The sequence below is a fragment of the Somniosus microcephalus genome, chromosome 11, assembly GCF_052327205.1.
Source record: "Somniosus microcephalus isolate GS21.2 chromosome 11, FLI_Smic_1.0, whole genome shotgun sequence".
In the NCBI taxonomy this organism is placed as follows: Eukaryota; Metazoa; Chordata; class Chondrichthyes; order Squaliformes; family Somniosidae; genus Somniosus; species Somniosus microcephalus.
Genome location: NC_140997.1, coordinates 68,540,754 through 68,547,202, shown reverse-complemented (window position 1 = coordinate 68,547,202; position 6,449 = coordinate 68,540,754). Strand labels below are relative to the sequence as shown.

At 43.0% G+C, this 6,449-nt stretch overlaps 1 protein-coding gene across 6 annotated transcripts in view; it reads right to left on the bottom strand.

Annotated features, from left to right (window-relative positions):
• Window positions 1-6,449, bottom strand: part of iqck (IQ motif containing K) — a 243,894-nt gene that overhangs the window by 367 nt on the left and 237,078 nt on the right. The window lies entirely within an intron of this gene.

Sequence of the window (6,449 nt, the reverse complement as noted above, 5' to 3'; positions counted from 1 at the left end):
TGCATTTGTTTAACATTTTCCATTATGAGTACAAGAATAAAAGAGAAAACTTGTCCACTACTTTGCAAGCTTAAATCCTGAAACCGATCACTATTCCACCTAGCTGATTTCAGAACTTCTTATTTGGAGCAGAAGGAGATCATCAGATAGTGGAGCAAACTGCATGTCAATCGTGAAGTGTACCTCATTTACAGGTAAATGGCTGCAGCTGTATTTTTGCTCAAGCTGAAACTTCACTCAATTATGCAATATAGTGGTCAGGCCTATTAATGTAGGAGATGAGAATCAATGGTTGGTTTATCAGGTTGCTTTGCTTTATCAGTTTACAAGCACTGTTTGAGCTGAAATAAATAAATGGTCACAAGTTGTCTTTTTTTTGTTTTATACTGAGAACTCAAAATGATTCTTCGTATGAGCAGGTAATTTCTGGAAGGACATAACCATTTTTAAATTTTGGAAGGAGATTGTGAATAAAAACACTGCATTTATTTTATTAACCAAAATATTTTGCTTCAATACACCCAATACTGTTACATAGATGTTCGATAAGGAAGGAAAATTGCTGGAACACACTCAGATAAGCACTTGACCTTTTCATCTGAATCTTCCACTATCACACTTGCGTGCCAGGTGTAATGGCTAGGCTAGGGTAAACACATAGGTTATTAAAATTGGCAGACTTATGAGGTTGTAATTCCAGGCAGTATGACTACACAAAACTCAAATGTTTTATGTATGTCAATAAAATCCTGAATTACTGCCTTAAATTTATTACTTTTACACTATCTTACATTTGTGCATCACAATGTAGCACAAGGCTTTTGACTGTGGATTGCTTTAAAAAGACTTTGTAATTCTATCTATTAATGTTCTCCACTTTTAGCATTCTGCATATAAGCTATTAATGCATTACAGTAAAAATGTGCAAATTTAATGTATACTTAATTTTTTATCCATTCATGGGTTATGGGCCCATCCCTAATTGCCCTTGAGAAGGTGGTGGTAAGCGGCAGCCTTGAACTGCTGCAGTCAGTGAGGTGAAGGTACTCCCACAGTGCTGTTAGGGAGGGAGTTCCAGGATTTTGACCCAGCGACAATGAAGTAACGCCGATATATTTCCAAATCAGGATGGTGTGTGACTTGGAGGTGATGGTGTTCACATGCACTTGTTGCCCTTGTCCTTCTAGGTGGAAGAGGTTGTGGGTTTGGGAGGTGCTGTTGAAAAAGCCTTGGTGAGTTGCTGCAGTGCATCTTGTAGATGGTACACAGTGCAGCCACGGTGTGCCGGTGGTGGAGGGAGTGAATGTTTAAGGTGGTGGATGGGGTGCCAAACAAGCGGGCTGCTTTGTCCTGGATGGTGTCGAGCTTCTTGAGTGTTGTTGGAGCTGCACTCATCCAGGCAAGTGGAGAGTATTGCGTCACACTTCTGACTTGTGTCTTGTAGATGGTGGAAAGGCTTTGGGGAGTCAGGAGGCGAGACACTCGTTGCAGAATACCCAGCCTCTGACCTACTCTTGTAGCTACAGTATTTATGTGGCTGATCCAGTTACGTTTCTGGTCAATGGTGACCCCACAGGATGTTGATGGTGGGGGATTCGGCGATGGTAATCTCGTTGAATGTCGAGGGGCATTGGTAAAATGTTTGCTTGTTGGAGATAGTCATTGCCTGGCACTTCTATGGCACGAATGTTACCTGCCACTTATCAGCCCAAGATTGAATGTCGTCCAGGTCTTGCTGCATGCGGGCATGGACTGCTTCATTATCTGAGGAGTTGCGAATGGCACTGAACACTATGCGGTAATCAGCAAACATCCCCACTTCTGACCTTATGTTGGAGGGAAGGTCATTGATGAAGCAGCTGAAGATGGTTGGGCCTAGGACACTGTCCTGAGGAACTCCTGCGGCTGTGATGATTGACCTCCAACCACCACAACCATCTTCCTTTGTGCTAGGTATGACTCCAGCCAGTGGCGAGTTTTCACCCCGATTGCCATTGACTTCAGTTTTACTAGGGCTCCTTGATGCTGAGATGTTGTCAGGGCCCTTAGCCTTTGCTGTATCCAGTGCGCTCAGCCGTTTCTTGATATCACGTGGAGTGAATCGAATTGGCTGAAGCCTGGCTTCTGTGATGGTGGGGACCTCATTTTTAGGTATGCCTGGTGCTGCCCCTGGCATGCTCTTCTACACTCCTTATTGAACCAGGGTTGGTTCCCCTGGCTTGATGGTAAGAGTAGAGTGAGGGATACGACAGGCCATGAGGTTACAGATTGTGGTAGAATACAATTCTGCTGCTGATGGCCCACAGCACCTCATGGATGTCCAGTTTTGAGCTGCTAGATCTGTTCTGAATCTATCCCATTTAGCACGGTGGTAGTGCCACACATAGCACGGTGGTAATGCCACACAACACAATGATAATGGGTGTCCTCAGTGTGAAGACGAGATTTCGTCTCCACAAGTACTGTGCAGTGGTCACTGATACCAATGCTGTCATGGACAGATGCATCTGCGACAGGTAGATTGGTGAGGACGAGGTCAAGTAGATTTTTCCCTTGTGTTGGTTCTCTCATCACCTGTTGCAGGCCCAGACTGGCAGCTATGTCCTTCAGGAGCCAGCTCGGTCAGTAGTGGTGCTACCGAGCCATTCTTGGTGATGGACTTTGAAGTCCCTCACCCAGAGTACATTCTGTGCCCTTGCTACTCTCAGTGCTTCTTCAAAGTGGTATTCAACATGGAGGAGTACTGATACATCAGCTGAGGGAGGGCAGTAGGTGGTAATCAGCAGGAAGTTTCCTTGCCCATGCTTGACCTGAAGCCTTGAGACTTCATGGGGTCCGGTGTCAATGCTGAGGACTCCCAGGGCCACTCCTTCCCAACTGTATACCACTGTGCCGCCACCCCTGGTGGGTCTGACCTGCAGGGATAGTGATGGAGGAGTTTGGGACAATGGCTGAAAGGTATGATTCTGAAAGTATGACTATGTCCGGCTGTTGTTTGACTAGTCTGTGGGACAGCGCTCCCAATTTTGGCACATGTCCCCAGATGTTGGTGAGGAGGACTTTGCAGGGTCGACTGGGCTGGGTGTGCAGTTGTCATGTCCGTAGCCGGTGCCTAGGTGGATGCCAGGTGGTCCATCCAGCTTTACTCTTATTGTTTTTCGGAGCAGTTTTTTACAACTGAGTGGCTTGTTAGGCCATTTCAGAGGGCAGTTAAGAGTCAACCACATTGCTGTGGGTCTGGAGTCACACATAGGCCAGGCCAGGTAAGGACGGCAGATTTCCTTCCCTAAAGGACATTAGTGAACCTGATGGGTTTTTACGACAATCTGATAGTTTCATGGTTACCATTACTAATACTAGGTTCTTATTCCAGATTTATTTAATTAACTGAATTTAAATTCCCCAGTTGCCATGGTGGGATTTGAACTCACGTCTCTGGATCATTAGTCCAGGCCTCTGGATTACTAGTCCAGTAACATAACCGCTATGTTACAGTTCTCAGAAATTGCTGAAAACATTTTTGATATTCGTTTGGGTGGCATCTTAAATTCTCCACTTAATACTAGAAATATGGTTTGTAACATAAGAGGTTAAAAATTGCACAAAAGTAATGACATGTACCAACACAGTAGTGTTTTTGTTTGAGTTGCCTGTAATAATGTTTTCAATTGGAGGCAAATGCCTATATGAAAAGCTTTGAATTCATTGCAGATTCCCAGACCCATTGTTCCTTGAAGAGACTCAAGCTAACAGGCTACCGCTCCTACCATGTGACTGTCACTACAGCCTGCAGACATTTTCATTCCTGGCCTTTCACAGAACATGCTAGGAGATGCTGCTTGTAAGTCCTGCCCCTCCTCAATGCTGGTATATCATGGAAAATTATAGAGAATGAAAACCTCCAGCGAGACCATTTTTAAGACAGTGAAAGTAGCCAGAATTATCTTTTTTTACAAGATAAGGTAACACATGAAGCAATTTTCCTTAAAATAAAGCAACAGGACTTACCGCATTCATTGTTTAGATAACGTGACACAAATGTAAACAATGCCAAATTACAAAGCAGAATTTTTATATTTTGTAGTCCATCCTAAATGGTCACAAGTTCTTTTATTTGTTTATATGGACAAATCATGATTCTTTGTGTGAACAGGTAATAATTTCTGGAAGAAGATTGTGAAAAAAACACTACCTTTATTTTATTAGCCAAATATTTTACTTCAATACACCAAATACTGTTGCATAGATGTTTGGTAAGGAAGGAAAGATGTAAATTAGATTATATTGGTAAACTGCTGGAAAACACTTCCTTTTATGGAATTTTCCATTTTCAAAGAATATGGCATAATATTTCATTTGATGGTTTCTCTTCTATATGGTGCCACATGATAGTGATAAATTATTTCTTAAAATTAGAATTTGTGTATATATATGAAATTTGTTTAGGAAATGGACCTGAATTGGAGAAAATCTAAAGTGGAAAATGTATTTATAATTGACGAACACTATCAAAGATGTAAATATTTCCTATGTAAACATTTCACTAGCATGGTCTATTCCTGGAAGTGAGTGCAGGTAAAGCCGTAGAAAAGGCCAACAGCATTTTGGGTCTTATTAATAGGGGCATAGAGTACAAGAGTAAAAGAGTAATGATAAATTTCTACAAAATTTTGGTAAGGCCACACACGGCTGGATTTTGTGAATGGAGGCAGGACTGCTGCTTGTCGTGTCAACGTCCCGTCTCCATCCTCGTCTGACCAATCAGAGGGATTTTCCCCGATTGAGTTTGTTAAGCCCACCCTGCGGGCTCAGCAGGCCAATTAGGGAGGAAGTCACTGACAGAGCACGGTCAACGTCAGACGTGCTATCTGTCAAGACTTCTTGAAAGAAGAAATTACAGCGTTTGACAGCTCTGTGAAGCTGTCAAACACTGACATTCTCTTTAGTTTGATGATTCTTTGTGGTGAGGACTCATCGAACCTTTCAACTTTGTAAATTTCACATGTCTGTAGGATCGGAGGATCCAACAGCCATTATGTGAAATTGACAAGGAGGATGTCGGCTCTCCCCATCCACCACAGCTAAAGGCTGTAGAAAGAAAACAAGGTAAGTGCACACTTTTTGAAACTTATCACTCGCCTTACATACTTACCACTCCACACTTGCACCCATCACTCGCCTCTACACTTTACTTCCAGGTGCCTCAGACCTCCTCCATGTTTCCTCCAGCCCAGCGGGGTTCTCCGAGGTCGGGAAGCCTTCACCTGTGAAGGTAAAATAGCACTAATCCTTTTTTCTGCCTGTTAACTACCTGTTAACAGGCAGTTAAAAGGATTAACTGCCTTTCCCGCCTCCAGGAGATGGGACCTAAAGCTGCACATCCTCCTGCCTCCTGACAAAAGGGCACGGAGGCAGGATGGGGGCGGGTTTGTCATCCGCCCCCACTTTCTCCGATTTTACCGGCTGTCCCGCCTCCATGCCCACCTCCTCGGGGCTTGGAAAACCTAGCCCATAGAGTACTGTGAGCAGTTTTTGGTACCCTATTATAGAAAGGACATTAAAACCAGAGCACATACTGCGGGGATTCACCAAGATGATGGCAGGGATGGGAACTATAGATATTAGGAGACTTGAGATAGTGGTACTATTTCCACTGGAGCTGATAAGACTAAGGCTAAGGAAATTGATAAAGATTTTTAAAATTATAAAGGGTTTTGATAGAGTGGATAGGGAAAGATTATTTCCTGTGGTTGGGGAGTGATGCAGAAATAATCATTTAAAAATTGTCACTAAGAATGAGGAGAGGTTAGAAGAAAATTATTTATGTAGCAGGTTGCTGGAGCATAGAATGCTTTGCCACCAGGAATGATTGATGTAGAGACCATAGCACCTTTTATGGGAAAATTGGATAATGTTTGAAGCAGAGGAAGACACAGGGCTATGGGAAGAGAACAGTTGGATTAGCTTTGGATTGATCTGCCCAAGAGTCTGGCACAGACAAGATAGGCCAAATATCCTCTTTCTGTGTTGCAAACTTCTATGGTTCTAAGAACCAATCAAACCACTCAATTTTGTTTTTAAAGAATTGTTTGTCATTCTGTTCTAATGACCAAAAGGTTTTATACAAATTTTAAAAAATCAAACGATTACACATTTCACAATAACATGCTTAAATTTACCCACTGAATTGCTTTTTTATGTCTTTTAATATGTCCACTAAAATGACTGCTTCAAGGCCTTGGCCTCTCAAAATCCTGAGCTTTAACTGGGTATTTTACTTCACAGTAGTGGGAGACATCTTTCAATCACTGGCGTATTCAGAACATGATTTTAACTCCCAGGCAGGAATGCAGCAAAGCGAGCTGTGTGCCTGATTGGGACCGGTCTGGTGCTGGTGTGACCACACCTGGAGTACTGCGTACAGTTTTGGTCCCCTTATTTAAGGAGGG